Source organism: Abramis brama (assembly GCF_963993115.1).
Source record: "Abramis brama genome assembly, chromosome: 4".
Classification (NCBI taxonomy): domain Eukaryota; kingdom Metazoa; phylum Chordata; class Actinopteri; order Cypriniformes; family Leuciscidae; genus Abramis; species Abramis brama.
In genome coordinates, this window is record NC_139966.1 from 16,502,836 (window position 1) to 16,523,929 (window position 21,094).

The following is a 21,094-nucleotide window of genomic DNA, read 5'->3' on the forward strand; positions in this document are numbered from 1 at the left end:
TGGTACTCTCCTAAACTAGTGTGTCTAATACAATCCAAAATTGTCCTACGTGGTGCGCAATGTATGTCGCGCGACTTACTAACCTGCTCCCTCCTTCCCAGCCTCACATGCACCGTGATGACTGAACTAGGATGAACAGTAAAACAAACAAAAACACTTCACAACCACTATGACAATTGATTAATGCAAACGATAGACACAGAAAATGCAAATGTCAAAGTGAGCAAAAAGCTGGGGACGTGGAAGAGATACGGGTATTTAAGGAAGGTGGTGGAATGTGATTGGATGGGTGAACCGAGACGTCATCATCCTTCAGGAAAACTGACAGGCTGTAGATTGATCCAATCATGGTTCGAATTACGTGGGAGCTGAGCTCCCATAGAGAGAGGATGAGCTCCCATGAAAGCAGTAAAATCATACACCTGTGGGGGTCTCTAAAAATCATCAGCACCATTATTTTAAATTACAAATAAAGCACTTTTTCCTTCAGACTACTGTAGCATGACTTAAAAGATAGGACAAGATGCCAAACACATGGATCTTGCGGGATCTCGGATCGTCATCACACTACGGTACATCCTTATGCTTAAATCAAGTGATAAAAGTGCCGCTGCGATCATTGGCGCGGATACTGTGTTTGTTTGTGGCTCGCGCACAGTCTTCACTCGGGCACGCTTCAATCCGTTGTGGAGACTCTCTATTCGTTCCAGTAAAATTACAAAACAAAATGCACACAAACGTGTCTCTGCCTGATATAGAACCACTTATAAACATAATCGGATTTGATGAAAAAAAAAAAAAAACTGATATGAGTGCAGATTCGAACCCAAAACCGTTTGGCAAATGTTCTACCACTGGACCACTTAAGTATACGGTCGAATTTGACGGATCTATTTCACTCACGTTAAAATTCTGACAAAAAACTAACAGCATATATTAGACCTCATTAAACGACAAATTAAACCAAATGTACTATTTAAATTGAATTGTGTTACCAACGCTTTTTTATTAAATTTGTATTATATTTACAAATTTTTATATTACATTATTAAGCTACCGCGCCTGCTCATAGGCTACTTTTTTTTTAAAAATTTTTTTAAAGAGACCCCCACAAAGATGAAATCATAATTCGAACCCTGGATCCAATGAGTATCTGAAACACACACACACCCACACACACACACACACACCACAACAACAACAGCAAACTACCCACATCTCCCTATTACAACACTATAAATACGTACACGTACGTAACACCGGCCATGTATTTTTATAAACCGCTTAATCAGGAATTTCAAAACCTCACCATTGGCCATAACTGAGGCGGCAGAGAGAGCTGCTAAGGAGGTCCTAGTAAGTTAATTTAAAAGCATAATTTAATATCTAGTATATTATCCTGGTTTACTAAATCTAGGTAAATGTAAGCTATTATAATTGTGTTTCTCAATCACAGTCCTAGAGTACCCTAACACCCTTTTTTGAGATACACATTTAGGTGAATTAACCTTGATTGGGAATACATAGAAAATATTCAGTATTGGGGATACCTGGACCAGGACTGAGAAACACTCATCTGTGACACTGTGCTGTTATTTTCCAGTTGCAAGTGGCCAGGATTACTCTGGCCCAGTATCCCCTCCTGGACCTTTCTTTGAGGTCTGGAACAAAACTTCTGGAGGTAACTTTATGGAGAGAAGAGGCGTTGATGGACCTGTACGTCGGAGATAAGGTGGAGGTCAGCCACCTAAGGGCAAACATTCGCAGAAGCCGCAGAATCCCTAGATGTTGAAAACACTGAGGCTTAAAATGTGTTTGTGTCATGATCATTGACTTTTATTTAGATTTTGATTAGGTTTTGTTTTCTTAAGTTCTGATTGTTTTCTATTTCTAAATGTTCTAAGTACTTTACATATTATTAAAGACTGTTTGTTCGAATATCTTTTTTGTGCGCTTCTTTGCATTCACCCCATTACATTACAGTTTGTTTGTTTTTATGAGGTTTTAGAATAGGGTTTTTCAATTTGAATAACATTGCGTGAATTACGAAAAACGTAAAATGCATGAGCTGTTCTCTGATTGTTTCAGGAAAAGATTCGAAGCATCAGGAATGTTGAAAACAGTGCCATCTTGTGGCAGGTCAAAAACCCAGATGTTTACAGCTCTGTTGTTTTATCAAATAAAAAGCCTGACAATGCTAAATGTTTTTTGATAATATAATACATATATAATAATAATAATAATAATGTAGTGTTTCAATAAATGAATGAATAAAATGTTTCTGGACAGTGTTGCTGTCAACGGGCAACCAGGTGAGAGACAGGGCCCACGACCAATCTAAATTATCCAAATTTGTTGCTCATTTCTTGGCAGCATTGGTCAAAAAGTTGCCCCGTGTATTTACCTTCGTGCACGATTTCACTACATGATTTGGTCGAGAATGAATGCCCCTAAAATTCAACAGTAGAGGCAAACATGCCCTCTGCATGTCTTTTTTATTTATATAATTTAACATATAACATGAACTATTATCACTCGAAGAGTAGCATTTTTCCTCCAGAAACCAGCATGATTACAAATGTGATACTGATTTTATACAACAGTTCTATAAATAATTATTTATTATTAATTATCTTACATTTTAGACACAGGATTATCTGTTTTTGCTTATATTTCGTAAACGAAAATAATTCCAAACAAGCGACAGCACTGTTTAACTTCTGGGCTGCACATGATTTCTTATTGAATGAATCATTCAGGTTTTTAGATGAATTGGTTGACAAATGAATCAATGACTCGACCTGCTGCTTCATTCGTGAATAAATAAGCCGTTAGAATGAATCTGTTTAATTAACAGCATTCCCACAGCTGTTATGATAGCAATTTTTTTTTACTAATAACTGGAAAAAACATAATTATTGCAGATTATTGCTCTTCATATTGTTATAATGAATAGCGTTGATTAAAAGAATATTAAACCTTTTTTATGTGAGGGGGAAAATGCAATACTTGTATGACAAGAACCACTTAGGAATCAGTTAATTGCTTTTTACGCATTAGAAAAACAAGTCATATAGCATAAAAAAACGAAAGGATTATAAATTATTATCTTACTTACATCGTATCTACACTTCTCCCCGAGCGAATTGGCAGAATCCAGTCAGAGGTCATGACTGTCTGTCTGTCTGACTGACTGAGGTGAACAGCACATTGCGTGAACGCGGCAAAAACTCCCGCGAACCCGCAGTTAGTTTCTTCATTGTTAAATAAACTGATTGGTTATTGCATTATGAGCTCAACAGAGAATTGTGTGATTGGTACTCAACGCTAAAAAAAAGTATAAAAAGTGCATGTTGCAAGTGCAAAAGTAATGAACCGCATACATTAGCTTTTCTTACAATATAATTTTCTTATTATTCGCTCTATCTATCCATCCATCTATCCATCCATCAAACTTTAAACTACTTTAAACTTCTAATTTAAAATTCTAACTACTTTAAACTTTAAACTACTAACTTTTAAAACTCATAAACACATACACGTATAAACTCATGAATTCATTATGAACTCTTAAATTTTCTATTTCAATTAAACTTTTAACTAATTTAAACTTCAAACTACTTTAAACTTCAAAGCAGTTCCCTGAACTGCTGTGAGCTTGAACGTGATGAACAACCATCCTTTTGAGAACAAAGATCTGTCAAACAATGAACAATGCAGGTCTGCTGATGTCTCACAACAGTGTGTCCAAAATCCAGTTCAACAACCATCTGAGACTAACGTTAATGGAGCCACATCAACTAATGATCAAGCCCACTTGACTTGTAAAGATAAAGTGGATGTTCTAACTACCGTCCCTCAGACTCAAGGCCGATATAAAAATGTACCATTCAGTGAACTTTGTCATGGCATGCTGTCACAGGATCAATTGCCATTGTCAGCTCCAAATCACCAATATTCACAATCGACAATCAAGCAGAGAGAAAAACTGAACAAGACTCAAAAGCTAAAGGCTTATTATAAAAAAGGTGCAAAGAAATGGTTCAGAGGCAAGGTGTTTATGACAAAAAACAGGCTGTACATAAAGTCTATGATTATAAAAGAAGTAGTGAATACAGGACATAACCAAGCCACGAAGAACAAGTATTGGAATAGTATGATTTACAGAGAAGAACACGAAAAACAATTATAAAAATATTAATGAATACAGAGAGCAAAAAGAGGCTTATGTAATTAGCAAGTACAGAAATATTGAACAATTCAGGGAGAAACAAAATAATTATATAATTCAAAACTACAGGAATGATGCACAATTCAGGGAGAAACAGAAGAATAATATATTGAGAAATTATAGGAACAATGTTAAATATAAGGAGCAGCATGCAATATCTCGTTGATAAATATTTAAAGGATCCAATTTTTAGGCAAAGGCAAATAGACCATATACAAACCGATGCAAAAATGATCCTAACTTCTATGAAAAAAGGAAGAACATTTTTAAACAACGCTATCACTGTGATGCACATTTTAGGGCTCGTTATAAACAATTTTTTTTTTATAATTTATTCAAATCTAAAAACAAAATATCTGCACCCAAGGTACTTCACACAGTACACTGTGCACAAGACATACAGCGCAAATACAAAAAAATTATCTGAAGCGCCAGCAGAAAAACACGTTACAAAATACCCAGCCTGACGCAGTACAAGATCCGACTGTTTTAAGAGCCTTAAATATTTTCAGAGATGTTTCAGAGATGCCAGAGCGCTCTTCTCAAATCAAGTGAAATCATGTGAACAACAGTAAATTATTTTCTTTCAGACCAAGTAGTGAATCATAACTGCTTACAGTGAAACTGAAAAGACGTCTGTGTTACCAAGGTCACTATCAGTTTCAGACTTTGAACATGCAAAATGTTTTGGCTGCTTTAAGAAAGCTAAAAGATATCCATTCAGAATATTAATGCAGAACTCTCTGAAGAAGAAATGTTTAATGAGCATGAACAGTGTGCAAATGACATCAGTGTTCCTGATGAGGAAATGGACATTGAGAACACCGAAGAACAGAGCAATGAACAGAACATGTCCACCAGGGTATATGCAGGAATCATAGAGAATTTACTACCTTTTACTTACTTTTTTACCACCTCCACAATATTTTTTACTACCAAAACAACATCAAGCAGCAGCCCTTTTTTGGGGGGTGTGGGGGGGCGTTTTCAATGAATTCTTATGGAAGTAGGAATTAACTAAATAACGTTGACTCTGTTCTGCTCGTTCCTCGCCGTGGACGCGTACCGTTATGAATGCCCGTTCAGCCGTGAGCATTTTAGTTTAATTTTAAAATTAGCGCCTTTCGGGGGGCGGATTGCTTGAAATGATTTAACAAAAGAACAATGTTGTGTTTTATTGTGACTGTACACAAATATAAGTTAACACAATGCAGTTTGAATGTCGTCCTGTATGAACAAAATCACGGAGTATGTTTTTATGTGTCCACTTTTCAATCGCGCCACACACACACACACACACACACACACACACACACATTCCAGCATTGCAATCTTGACATCGCAGCCTGTTCATTATAGCCTTAATAAAATATAATAATAAAATAGTCAACCTAACATTTATAGTTTTTTTGCAGACAGTGCAAAATGCTTCCCGGTCATTCCCCATGACGGGCTTAAGCCGTCTTTAAATGACGGGTCGTCAACACAAGTTTGCGGAAACTTACATTTCCCCATTTCACACTGTAAGTTTGGTAGAAAATAGAAGCAAGTGGCTAATATCAACTGAGGTAAAAAGGCGGTAAATGTTGTTGGCGTCGCTGATAGGCTATCAACTACGGAACTCACACAGTTTACTTCTACGTCATTGCTATCAACTCCGAATCACTCAGGTCCTGTTAGCACCATATATATTTTTAAACTACGCTAGATGAAGTTAAAACATGGAGACAAATATTAAGCAAAAAAATGGAAACTCATATATTGAGGTGGTGATGAAAAATGTACTACCAAGTCAAATTGCGTTTGTTACCTTTTACTACCTTTCAAGGGCCTTAATTTTGGTAGATTCTTTTTACTAAGAATCTTTACTTTTTACACCCTGATGTCAGTGTTTCTTACTTTGTTTCAAGTTTGAGTGTTGGAAAGAAAAATGATACTGAGGATGGTTTTCATGGTTATCCTGAAAAATATTGCAGAATGTCCCTTCCGTCTAACAGTATGTCATTCCGGCTAACAATGACACAGGCAATTAATTTAACCCATATTTGTGTGTTAGATTACACAATTCTGTTTTTTGTTGAGTTAAGGATAAACAAGTCTTATTTACTTTATTGGAAAACATTTTTAAACATTTCCCAGCTTGTTTTTAATTTGGTTCTGAATTTTGAGTAATCAGCAGCCAAAAAGGAGCCCATGTCTATATAAAATCCCAAATTGATTATATTAATTATTATTAAAATATAGTTTTCCGAGCACTATTTGTTTGTTGAGCTCCAATTATGGACATCAGTACATTTGTATATGCCAACAATGGTAGAAATGTAATTAATTTAAAAATTCATTACGTTACCCAGGAATTACATTTTTATGGGGAAAAGGGGTTAATTACATTTTCATTCACCAAAAAAAGGGTTAATTACATTCTTGAAATGTGTACATATCATTGCATTACATACACAACACTCTAATAAGTATAGAAAGTCCTAAAATTTGAATTTTTTTGCCAGTTTAATTTTTTTCACATTTTAAATCCTTATCCGTCATTCACCCATATACACATTATACTCTAACAATACTACAATAATACAATATGTATTAATTTTTGTATGTTGTACATACACTGTTTATATATTGAATATTTATATTTATATAAAGAAAAACAACAAAAGACAGTTGAATGACTCATTTCTTGTTTATTCTGCATTCAAAAGAACTTGCTGCCCAGAAAATCATAACCTGAATTCATGTAAACATAGTTAAAAAGTGTTTCTGCATATCAAAAATAATATTAAGTTAACCTTTATGCCTTATTATATATTTTACGACGTTGAGTGCATTAAGGGACAAAAATGTTATGGAAAAAACATAAACATTTTTAAAACAATTGTGTACTACATGCTAGGTGGATTTCTTGTGAGGGAATTATCACAGCCTGGCATATGTCCATGATTAGCAGCAACATTGATTTTCACGCATTTTAATTTTTTGTGTTTCACGCATTTTTATTTTTATTTAAAAAATCACACTTAAGGACCAAAAATGGTCACATATTAAACACTGCCTAAAATATCATATATTATTATTATTTTACACTTTTACTGAGTTAAATCTTTTAACCAGCATCAGTCGTCATCATAACTACCAAATATTTATTTAATTTCAGGATTTTAACCCTTTAAATTCCAGTTTTGGTGACGATACCATCAATTTTTATAAGACACAAAAATGTAATTATTTTCCATATACTAAATGCAAAGTGAAAACCTTGGCTTTGGATTATCACAGTCTTGAATATGTCAAAGATTAGCAGCAACATTATTTTTGGTGCATTTTTATTTTTTGTGCTATGTCAGATTTAAAAAGAAAAAAAAACAGCGCTTTAAGGACAAATTTGATCCTATTTAAACCCATTAAAATATCCATTTTTGAACCCACTGTCATAATATCATAAAATCATCATTTCTTTTCAAATACCCTGTCATTACCAAGCCTTGGGGTAAAATATTTACTTTTTACTGTTTTCCACCAGTTGGTACCATTTTTCATATAATTGACATACTGCAAACATCTGCAGTATTGCAAACATTTTCCTGATTTCTGCTAGGTGACTATAACCTGTGCTTGTCTCCCTACACATCAAAATTTGCTCTAGAAAGAAAGCAAAACTTAGCATGGTTAAAACCAGACCATTCTCAGTAGTAACTGAGTTATGGTCTGGCAAAGTGTCTTTAATAACTCATTTCCAAAGGGGCGTCACCAACGGACGTCGCTCAAACCAATCAGAGCGATCGGCATCGTGTAAAGCCATATGCTGTGTCCCAATTTGCCTAAGTTACACCACGCCATAAAAGTATGTACTCTTTTTGTGAAGAAAAGGTATTTACTTTTGAATGTGTAGCAAAAAAGTAGGCAAGCTTTGGGACATACTACTTCGTCATCTTTATCGGACGGATCTGTCGCGTGCATCCTGTCACGTAATCATCTTGTCACAGTTAAAATCCTCTATTAAATCTAATTTAATTTCCTACCGTTTCGGAGAGAAATGTAGTAGCACGTTCATCTGCCAGTGGGTCTTTCATGGAGACTGTCCTCATGTTTTAGCAATTTGAATATAATAATGCATTTAAAAGTTGGTGCGCTTCACCAACGGACGTCGCTCAAATGCCTCTGGGCGCAATTGGATAGGCTAGACCTAAAACCAATCAGAGCGATCGTCATCGTGTAAAGCCCGCCTCAACGTTTCTGATTGGTGCCGTGATTTCGACGGCATGGAAATGGGCTTGAATGAGCTCTTTGCCAGACTACTTGCAGAGCAAATCTGAATTTGCCGGAAGTTGTCTGGGTTTTCCCAGGCTAAGCAAAACTACAAGATCACCATGAACATGAATTTTTACTTTTCTAAATTCTATAAACATATCAAAAACTTCAAAACAAAATGGGGTCATTGTTCAGCTCATTTGCAGGAGCTGCAGAATTCAATGCATGCTCCTTACAGATGTAAATGCCACATTTTGAGCAGGTGGTGGAGATTTTTCTTTTTTTGTTAGTGCAGAAACTGCACCCCCTCCTCCTCTTGTCATGGGTGTCTGCAGCCCCATTTGCCTCTGCAGACCCACTTGCCTCTGATTTTTCCAATAGTATCCAGCTGCAGACCCACAGCACCACCAGTTTCAGAACCCCAGCCACAGAACTGGAAGTGAGCTTCTAAACCGAGTAGCGCCACCTATAAGGTTTTGGAGCATAACTTGCTTTTATTACACACGAAACGTCATACTTGATACAATACTAATTTTAAAACATTGATCTTGTGTAATATAATTGTACATAGTTATCCGTTTCATTGAATTATGAGAGTTAATTTCTGATCATGATGTTGAAAAATAATGCTTGAAACTTATGGGCATTTTATATGAAATATACTTTATTCACAAGACTCAAAATAAACATTTACTCCAAAGCCAAGAACATATGCAGCATGAATTTTTCTATATAAAACATTTAAATAAAAAAAAGCAGCATCGTTTTAAAAGAAACAATAAAAATGTATACAACAAATAATTAAATTGAAATGTATCAATTGAACAATTCGCTCCTAGGCCCATTTTGTCATGATAGTCCTGCATAAATTCAAATTGACAAAATTAACAATTCACTCCTCCTAGGCTCATTTTACCATGACAATCCTGCATAAATTAAACTTAAAATGTATCAAATGAAGAATTCACTCTTAGGCCCATTTTGTCCTTACATTCCTGCAAAAATAATCATCAAAAACAATAATGTCATCCCTTATCCCTGAACACAAAATTAAATACAAAGAGCTCTCTGGAAGCTTCTGCTTGTTCTAGGAGATTGTTGAGGACCTTTTCCTTGTCTTCTTCACTGGACCCCTGAGCAGATGACTGTTGGAAAGGGAGCCATTTGACAGCTTCTGTCGGATTATTGGGAGCTCCTTCATTACAGAATATTAAAGGAAAATGTGACTTTTAATATTTCTTACAAATGTATTATATATTAAGATTATATATATATATTTACACTCAGATATGCGCGTTTTATATTTATATTTGAGACATGCCGCACTGCTGCTAAGCGTAGCTTGTTCTTCACTTGGAAGGGACTCTTGTAGGGTTTCTGCACTGGAATATACATATCTTGGTTAATTTAAAATTGATCAGAAAAGGCTGCAAATGTAACGGTGGGTTGGAGTAAATGTCAAGTATGTAGTGACCACCTTTCAGGGAAAATCCCAAAGTTCTCCAGAAAAATAAGAGCCCACCATCTCCGTAATTACTTACAGATGTAAAATCAAAAAGGTGCTCCCAAAAGCATACTGCAAACATTAAGGAACATTATCTCTGTAAACGTCAAATTAAATAATTGCTTCCTTGTTCCTTATTTAACATTATAAATAAATAAAAAATCATTGCTTTATTTATATCAAAAACATAATGTCTCACCATCAACATGACCCAGATAGCAAAATTGGTGTGGCCCAGATCCGGCCCACACTTGACACTTTCATCTGGCCCACATACCGCGTGGAATGATGGCACTTGGGCGGTCCGCTCCTGTTTGCCAGATGTGGGCCACAATTAAGCCATAACAATGCCGCATGCCAGCTGTAAACAAAACAAACGAAGCAGAACTGGCCCATATCTGGCCCAGACACCAAAGTTGCTTTGGCCCAGATCCGGCCCACACTTGACACTTTCATCTGGCCCACATACCACGTGGAATGATGGCACTTGGGCGGTCCGCTCCTGTTTGCCAGATGTGGGCCACAATTAAGCCATAACAATGCCGCATGCCAGCCGTAAACAAAACAAATGAAGCAGAACTGGCCCATATCTGGCCCAGACACCAAAGTTGCTTTGGCCCAGATCCGGCCCACACTTGACACTTTCATCTGGCCCACATACCGTGTGGAATGATGGCACTTGGGCGGTCCGCTCCTGTTTGCCAGATGTGGGCCACAATTAAGCCATAACAATGCCGCATGTCAGCCATAAACAAAATAAATAAAGCCGAATTGGCCCACATCTGGCCTACACTTGACTGTGGCCCATATCCGGCAAACAGGAGCGGACCGCCCAAGTGCCATCATTCCACGCGGTATGTGGGCCAGATGAAAGTGTCAAGTGTGGGCCGGATCTGGGCCACAGCAACTTTGGTGTCTGGGCCAGATATGGGCCAGTTCTGCTTCATTTGATTTGTTTACGGCTGACATTGTTATGGCTTAATTGTGGCCCAAATCTGGCAAACAGGAGCGGACCGCCCAAGTGCCATCATTCCACACAGTATGTGGGCCAGATGAAAGTGTCAAGTGTGGGCCGGATCTGGGCCACAGCAACTTTGGTGTCTGGGCCAGATATGGGCCAGTTAAGCTTCATTTGTTTTGTTTACGGTTGACATGCGGCATTGTTATGGCTTAATTGTGGCCCAAATCTGGCAAACAGGAGCGGACCGCCCAAGTGCCATCATTCCACGCGGTATGTGGGCCAGATGAAAGTGTCAAGTGTGGGCCAGATCTGGGCCACAGCAACTTTGGTGTCTGGGCCAGATATGGGCCAGTTCTGCTTCATTTGTTTTGTTTACGGCTGACATGCGGCATTGTTATGGCTTAATTGTGGCCCATATCCGGCAAACAGGAGCGGACCACCCAAGTGCCATCATTCCACACGGTGTGTGGGCCAGATGAAAGTGTCAAGTGTGGGCCGGATATGGGCCACAGCAACTTTGGTGTCTGGGCCAGATATGGGCCAGTTAAGCTTCATTTGTTTTGTTTATGGCTGGCATGCGGCATTGTTATGGCCATCACCCAAACAAACTTGGTTCAAGAGTGTTAAAGGACAATTTCTACTTCTCCATCAATCATCCTTCTGCAGTTTGTGCCAATCCACTCAATCTGAACGGCACACACACACCTGGACACAGTATGAATGACCACAGGACTTCACTTCAGCAGCAAAATGGACATGCGGTTGACATATCACACAAGGACAATGATAACACCACTCCGCCACAACAACCTCTGCTCACGGACACAATCTCAGCTGAGCCCTGCCCACAGAGAGACATATCAGAACTGCTTGAAGATTCAGCACCCAAGGACGACTTCCTGGAAAACAGCCAGGGAAGCCAGGACAGCATATCACAGCCTCCTATAACACCAGAGCAACAGCCCCTTTCACCAGACACGCTATCCCTCTCTCCAGCATCGCCTCTTCTGTGTTTCTCACAGAAAATGGAAGAACTGGTGTATGCTGGAACCAAACTATCCCACTCTTTTGCTGCAAGCCCCCAGATACCAACCAAAAAACGACAGGCACCATTACCACCCGCACCAAAGCCTGCGGGCCCAGCTCGCCCTCCCCCTCCTGTGAGAGCACTTCGGCCTCTGCCACAACGCCAGGGCCCACACCCTCCTCCATCTGCTCGAGGTGAACCAAAAACAACTGATACCAGCTCTCAGTGATGTGTTTTGGGTCCCCGCTCTGATAACAGTAACTTTCTCAAATGTTTACAGAACAAGCGGGAACCCAGTGTGCCGGTATCTTTCTCTATTGCTGTTTTATTACAAGATAGAAAATCTAAGGCCTTCAATAGCCGTGCAGCAAACCTAACTAATCTGGTGCCTATTACACGTCAAAGTAAGATTGATGTGGGGACAAAAAGTAAGACTGTTAAGTTAGCACTTTTAAACATTCGTTCACTTAAAAATAAATCACTTCTAGTCAACGATTTAATAACCACAAACAACCTGGATTTTATGCTTCTAAATGAAACCTGGCTAGAAGACAGCTTTAGTGCAACAATCCTCAATGAAGCAGCCCCTCCTAACTTTACTTTTATGAGTGTCTGCAGAGCTGTTAAGAGAGGTGGGGGTCTAGCTGCTCTTTTTAAAGATATCTATCAATGTAAGCAAATATCATTTGGGAATTACCCTTCTTTCGAATATCTGGGTATTGTGTTAAAAGGTGCTCCACGCATTTTACTTATCATTATTTACAGGCCTCCAAAATACTCTCCAGCCTTTGCTGAGGACTTTACAGAAATGTTATCAGCAATTACCTCAGAGTTTGACTGTTTTGCCATTGCTGGAGATTTTAACATCCACATAGATAGTGCAGAAAACAATATGGCAAAAGAAATCAAAAGTGTTTTAAAAACGTTTGATCTGACTCAGCATGTACATGGACCCACACACAATCGTGGACACACTCTAGATTTACTTATCAGTAAGGGTCTAAACATTTCATCTATTGTTATTAAGGATGTAGCACTGTCTGATCATTTCTGTATTTTCTTTGATATATTGATCTCTCCTGCCACTGAAGCTAGATCTGTGTCTGTCAAGAAGAGATGCTTAAATGAGAACACTAGTGTACTATTTATGAAGGCTATATCCTTAACACCAAGCATATCTGCAGACTCTGTTGATTTTCTCCTTGATTCTTTTAACTCAAAAGTTAAAGGTGTAATTGATGATATTGCTCCTGTTAAAGTCAGGAAGAAGAGTGGCAGACAAAAAGCACCTTGGAGAAACTCAACAGCAGTGCAAAATATGAAAAGACAATGCAGAAAAGCAGAGCGCATGTGGCGGAAGACAAAACTTGTAGTCCATTATAACATCTACAAAGACAGCCTTCATGCTTTCAATATGGAACTAGGCAAAGCTAGACAGACTTTCTTCTCAAATATTATAAACAGTAATTTAAACAACACACGCACTCTTTTTGCTACTGTAGAGAGACTGACAAACCCCCCAAGCCAGATTCCCAGTGAAATGCTGTCAGAGAACAAGTGCAGTGAGTTTGCTTCTTTCTTCTCTGAGAAAATCAGTAATATCAGAAAGGTGATCAGCACATCCTTGAGTTGCACTGAGGTCAGACAGATCAAACCACCTGAGAAAGTAGTTACTATGTCTGACTTCAAAGAAATTGATGGCAAAATTTTGGAAGAAACCGTACAGCACCTTAAAACATCAACCTGTGCTCTTGACACACTTCCCACATCATTTTTCAAAAGTGTGTTAAACAGTTTAGAAGCAGATCTTCTAGAAGTGGTAAATGCCTCACTTCTCTCTGGGAGTTTTCCAAACTCCCTGAAAACTGCAGTTGTCAAGCCCCTCCTGAAAAAGAGCAATCTGGATAAGACCATATTAAGCAACTATAGGCCGATCTCAAATCTTCCTTTCATAGGCAAGATCATTGAAAAAGTTGTCTTCAATCAGCTGAACAAATTCTTAAGCTCGAATGGATCCTTTGACAATTTTCAATCTGGTTTCCGACCGCACCACAGCACAGAGACAGCGCTCATAAAGATAATAAACGATATTCGCTTAAATACTGATTCAGGCAAACTATCAGTGCTGGTGCTACTCGACCTCAGTGCTGCATTTGACACTGTCGATCATAACATACTTCTTGACAGGCTGGAAAACTGGGTGGGGCTTTCTGGGATAGTCCTAAAATGGTTCAGGTCATACTTAGATGGGAGAGGTTATTATGTGAGTATAGGAGACCATAAGTCTGAGTGGACATCCATGACATGCGGAGTCCCTCAAGGCTCAATTCTTGCGCCACTCCTGTTCAACCTGTATATGCTCCCAATGAGCCAAATAATGAGAAAGAACCAAATTGCTTACCACAGCTATGCAGACGACACACAGCTCTACTTAGCCCTATCGCCTAACGATTACAGCCCCATTGACTCCCTGTGCCAATGCATTGATGAAGTCAAAAGTTGGATGTGTCAAAACTTTCTTCAGTTAAACATAGACAAAACTGAAGTCATTGCATTTGGAAACAAAGATGAAGTTCTCAAGGTGAATGCATACCTTCACTCTAGGGGTCAAACAACTAAAAATCAAGTCAGGAATCTTGGTGTGACACTAGAGTCAGACCTTAGTTTCAGTAGTCATGTCAAAGCAATAACTAAATCAGCATACTATCATCTGAAAAATATTGCAAGAATTAGATGCTTTGTTTCCAGACAAGACTTAGAGAAACTTGTGCATGCTTTCATCACCAGCAGGGTGGATTATTGTAATGGACTCCTCACTGGCCTTCCCAAAAAGACCATAAGACAGTTGCAGCTCATACAGAACGCTGCCGCCAGGATTCTGAGCAGAACCAGAAAATATGAACATATCACACCAGTCCTCAGGTCTTTACACTGGCTCCCAGTTAAATTTAGGATTGATTTTAAAGTATTATTACTGGTATATAAATCATTCAATGGCCTAGGACCTCAATACATTGCAGATATGCTCACTGAATATAAACCCAACAGATCACTCAGATCACTAGGATCATATCAGCTAGAAATACCAAGGGTTCACTCAAAGCATGGCGAGTCTGCTTTTAGCTATTATGCCAGCCGCAGCTGGAACCAGCTTCCAGAGGAGATCAGATGTGCTCCTACTGTAGTCACATTCAAATCTAGACTCAAAACACATCTTTTTAGCTATGCATTTACTGAATGAGCACTGTGCCAATGTTCGTCCGACTGTTTGTACTGTACTGTATTTTATTTTTTTATTTTTTCTTAACTGTTTTAATTATTCTTATTTCTTTTTATTATTTTAATTTATTTTATGTAAAGCACTTTGAATTGCCATTGTGTATGAAATGTGCTATATAAATAAACTTGCCTTGCCTTGCCTTGCCTTATGGCTTAATTGTGGCCCAAATCTGGCAAACAGGAGAGGACCGCCCAAGTGCCATCATTCCACGCGGTATGTGGGCCAGATGAAAGTGTCAAGTGTGGGCTGGATCTGGGCCACAGTAATTTTGCTTTCTGGGCCAGATGTGGGCCAGTTCTGCTTTATTTGTTTTGTTTATGGCTGACATGCGGCATTGCTATGGCTTAATTGTGGCCCAAATCTGGCAAACAGGAGCGGACCGCCCATGTACCATCATTCCACGCGGTATGTGGGCCAGATGAAAATGATGGCACTTGGGCGGTCCGCTCCTGTTTGCCAGATTTGGGCCACAATTAAGCCATAGCAATGCCACATGTGAGCCATAAACAAAACAAATAAAGCAGAACTGGCACAAATCTGAGCCACAGTTAATTTTCATTTGGGCCCAGATTTGACACCTTGTATGTATACCTGAAATGATGGCACTTGGGTGGTCCACTCCTGTTTGCCAGATCTGGGCCACAAGCAGGCCATTTGTTCAGCCACATATTAGCCAAGAATTAACTAAATAAGCCTTAAATGTGTGTTTTTGTGTGTGCATGCTGTGCCATTAAAACTTTGGGAAACTCAGTGACTGAATATCACTGACACTAAGTGAACTCTGCATCAACAATATCCAACATACAGAGAAGAGAAATGTAAAAATGGCCCCTCTTTATGTTAAGATAAGTTACAACAGATGATTCAAACACATTTCTGAAAACATTTGCATCATTTATTAATATTGCCAAAGAACAACCCACTGCAAGTTTACATTTTCAAAACTGGAAAGAAAAAACAAAAGAAAACAAAAACAAAAAAAACAACAATAAACAAACACAAAATATATGCATAGAAAGCATAGTAAAAACTAAATAAAAACAAAACATGTTTCCAGTAGCCTTGGTCATCCAAAAAAAACAAACAGACAACACAGAAGTTAACACACTACAAAACCTTGGCAAATGGAACCATCCAAAATTATATAATTTGACCTCCTTGACTGGGCCCATCTGCATCATGGCAATCTTGCAAGCCTTTATTGGATACACAAATGAAAAAAAAACCCAGTTGACTCAGTAACAGAACGCTAATACAATAGCGTTGAAGTACAAAACAAACACACACACAACAACTTAGAAGCTAAATTAAATAAAAAAGCCCTAAACAAAATATAATTAAAAAATAAAATAAATAAATACAAAACAAAAAAAGCAGGCACTGTAGTAAGAGATGCGTTCAGGAATTACCTGCGTCTATACACCGTCTATTTACTAATAGTGAAGCTGCAAGTTTTAAAAACTTTAAAAACGGCTGTCTCTGTGCTTTAATCAAAGCAGCACATTAATACTGAATGGTGAATAAATGGACTGGAACTACCAGTGCATTAAATGGTTTGGTAACACTGTAAGGTCTTATTTGTTAACATTAGTTAATGTATTAACTAGTATTAACTAACATTAACTACATTATTTATTAAGCTTTCTTAAAGTTACAGTCAATCATTGTTTGATCATGTTAGTTCACAGTGCATTAACTAATGTTAACAAATACATTAACAAATACAACTTTTGATTTTAGTAATGCATTAGTAAGCATCACAATTAGCATTAACTACGATTAATAAATACTAGGGGTGGAACGGGACACAGAAGTCATGGTTCGGTTCATACCTTGGTTCGGACATCACGGTTCGGTACGAGTTCGGTAAATTGGAGGGAAAAGCAAAACAAAAATGTAGAAGGCAATTTTTTTTTCTTGTGCATGTCTGTAGGCTGTAACACCAAAGGAAAATAAATGTCTTAAAGGAGAACTCCGGTCAATTTTAACATTGAGCTCATTTTTTTGTAAATTTGGAGTGCAAAAATCGGTGTTGCCTACACTGTGTTATCCTCTTTTTAAAATTTGCACCCTGTTGACTTCAATGGGGCAAGTTTTAAACCTGCTTTTAGCCTCTTAACATCCTTGATGTGTCATTACAAGTGCCCAGCCATGTGAGTGATTCCTTCAGAAAGAACACGGTGAATCTGACTGCAGTAGATGTGAAAGATATGAATAAAAGTGATGTTAATTCAGCCAGCGCACACACCTGTATTTACTTCCTGTTTTCGGTCGAAGTCCACAGTAGTCGATTGTCGAGTTGCTTAGTTACCTATGATCACGCACGTGAACTCGATGATCGACTACTGTGGACTTCGACCGAGAGAGAGAGAGAGAGAGAGAGAGAGAGAGAGAGAGAGAGAGAGAGAGAGAGAGAGAGAGAGAGAGAGAGAGAGAGAGAGAGAGAGAGAGAGAGAGAGATTTTGGTTGGGTGACAGTTGTAGGTTACAGTTTGACAAGAGTTTACAGTTTGACAAAAGCACAATGTTGTGTTTTATTGCGAGTGTACACAAATATAAGTAAACACTTTGCAGTTTGAATGATGTCCTGTATGAAAAAAATGACGGAGTATGTTTTTATGTTTCCACTGTTCGATCGCGCCCGCGCCTCGATCTCTCTCTCACACACGCACGCACACAACATATTCCAGCATTGCAATCTTGACATCGCAGCCTGTTCATTATAGACACAGAGTTTCAGAGCTAAGGCGGAGCTACAGATTAGGTGTCCCTAAAGAACCTGCATATTTAACAGTAGTTCCGCGTTACAATAATTAATTTGCACGCAAGTTTTATTTATTTTTATACCGTGTATTCTCCGTGTATATTCATGCACTGAACCGTGATGCACCGCTTCGGTTCAATACGAATACATGTACCGTTCCACCCCTAATAAATACTGTAGAAGAATTGTTCATGCCACATGTTAACTAAAGTAGTTAACTAATGTTAACTTGTAAAGTGTTACAAATGGCTACACCTTGCAGCCAATCAGAATAAAGTATTCAGACAGACCATGGTATTATACACATCTAGCAAAAACACAATGTAACTGACTTACTGGTGTCTTGGACCCTCCTCCGTTTCTCTCTTTCTCTTCTCCCTCCGTCTCGGTCACTTGCAAGATGAAGCCATTTTTTAACAAATGATTCGATCTCTTGATCGGTGGCCGCAGCTGTCAGTCTGTTGTTTCTGACAGTTCCTAAAAAAATATAACATTGTAAATGGAAAAATGGAAATGGAAATCACATTATGAAATAAATGTTTATCTCCAACACACATTGGCCACAATTATTGGCACCTCTAGATTTTGTTTACGAGTAAAATATCTCAGAAGTATATTCCCATTAATATGTATCTTTTTTAGCACACCAGGGTTTAAATATGAGGAAACACAAAGGCCAAATTCCCTTAATTATCCATCACAATGAGTAAAACCAAAGAATATAGTTCTGATGTGTATTAAAAGATTGTTGAACATCACAAAATAGAAAGTGGCTGTAAGAAAATAGCTAAAGAATTGAAAATCCCCATTTTGACCATCAGGGCAATAATTAAGAAGTTATAATCAACTAAAGATGTTACGAATCTGCCTGGAAGAGGACGTGTGTCTATATTGTCTTAATGGACGGTGAGGAGGAAACTTTGAGTGGCCAAAGACTCTCCAAGGATCACAGATGGAGAATTGCAGAGATTAGTTGAGTCTTGGGGTCAGAAAGCCTAAAAAAAAAATATCAAACAACCCCTACATCCCCACATGTTGTTTGGGAGGGTTTCAAGAAAAATCCTCCTCGCTCTGCTAAAATTAAACTCCAGCATATTCAGTCGTCAGACACTGGAACTTCAAAAGGGACCGGATTCTATGGTCAGATGAAACAAAAAAGGGGCTTTTTGGCAGCAAACGCACTAGATGTGTTTTAAACTGTAGGCTATTTTATTCCCACCAGCAGTTTTTTTGTAGCAAATCACATTGACACATATTAAGGTGACTCAAAACAGTAAATGACAAAAAAACAAACAAAACTAACGTTAATTTTATAATTACTAGGGTATAATAAAAATGTTAAATACATAGAGGAATAGCCTAACCAACTTTTAAATAGTCTACCTGAATCCAAAACATCTATTATTGTTACTTTGTAATCATCTCATAAAAGCTTTTATTGTAAGAAAAAGCATGTAGTTTTTTTTTTTTTAATTTGTGCATTATTCCTAGGGTTCATTATCCCTAGGAATAATGCACAAATTTGCTGTCACAAAGTAATACAACTAGTGCAGTATTATGTCCAATGTATATAAACATGAATGTCAAATTACACTATATTATATATTTATTTTTTCATTGCCAAAATAAGACACGAGTTAAATACTTTAACCCTGCAGAACTGACTAAAGGTTGGGAGAGTGATAGGGAGCAGATCTAGCTTAGAGTTGAACTGCCAAAATAATGTAACTTCGAATAGAAATTATTCCATCGACTCTATAACACAACATGCAGACTCCAACTTGATATAACGAAGCAATCGCTAACAAAAAGAAACATTTATCGATTATGTCTTACCTTGACTTTTTGCAGTACCGGTATCCGTCCTCCGTCCTCCTGACAATCCTCTGACGTTTTGGTTTTGAGCGCCTTTTTCGCGCTTTCCGGCAACGTTTAAATTTAAAGGGCCGTGAACTGGAAAATCGTCCGTTAGATTTTTTTTTCTTCACAGACAACTACATCCAGTAAATATTTTATTTAAACATAATAGATCTTATCTCTAATCAGCAAAAGAGTGGGAACATTTTGTCATGAATGCAGGGCTTTGAAAAAGTATTCAAGAAAAAATATCAAAATAATATTTTCTCATAGCAGGTTCTGCTGATTTGTCATCTTCATTTAATTGTATTTCATCAATTATAGTGTCAATTAGTATTATAATTTATATTATATATTATAATTTTAATCTTTAATAAAGATTGTTTATAGCCTAAAGATGACAGTTGTATAAATTTAAATTATTTTTAGCCAGAAATGTAAGAAAAATGTAAGGTTTATTTAGAATAAAATATTATATATATATATATATATATATATATATATATATATATATATATATATATATATATATATATATATATATATATATGAAATATTTTACATATTTAAATATTTTAAGGGAGTTTAAAATATTACCCTTTGTGGGGTCACTTAAAACAACATGAATCGCAACCTTTTTGACTTCAATGTCCGCTTATATTCTCCACAACAAATCCTGTACATTTGTTATAAAAATAGCCAAATAATGAGAAATATCTTGATTTTTGGTGGATTTAGTTTTGTCATAATTTTAAGTCATCTTGAGGCCCCAGAGGAAGTTTGTCCGGGTCTGCTCTAGAAGTTAGATGACACTGCTAGCAAGATAAGCAAGGTTACACCGAGTAGGCTACAACATGTTCCTTGCTCAACATCTTTGTTGATTCTGGAACAGCATTCGACCAATTAGATTTGAAGTTTGCAGTTATGTCAAGTTTAGGCTTACAACCATGCTTTTAGATCAATGTTATTATCATTTCCCTCTGATTGTAGGTTTAGGGTTAGGGTTAGGGTTAGGACTATTTTTATGGACAGGAATGTTGTTCCAAGATCAACAAAATATATTGATACAGGAGCATGTACTTGGCAAAATCATTGTGCCCCAAGCGTTACACAAACAGCAACTAAAGTATCTTCTTGCACATCCCAAAACCATAAAAAGTCTTCATAAGTTTGAACCTAGACACTTGAACTTTTCTAGACACTCTACCTACAAA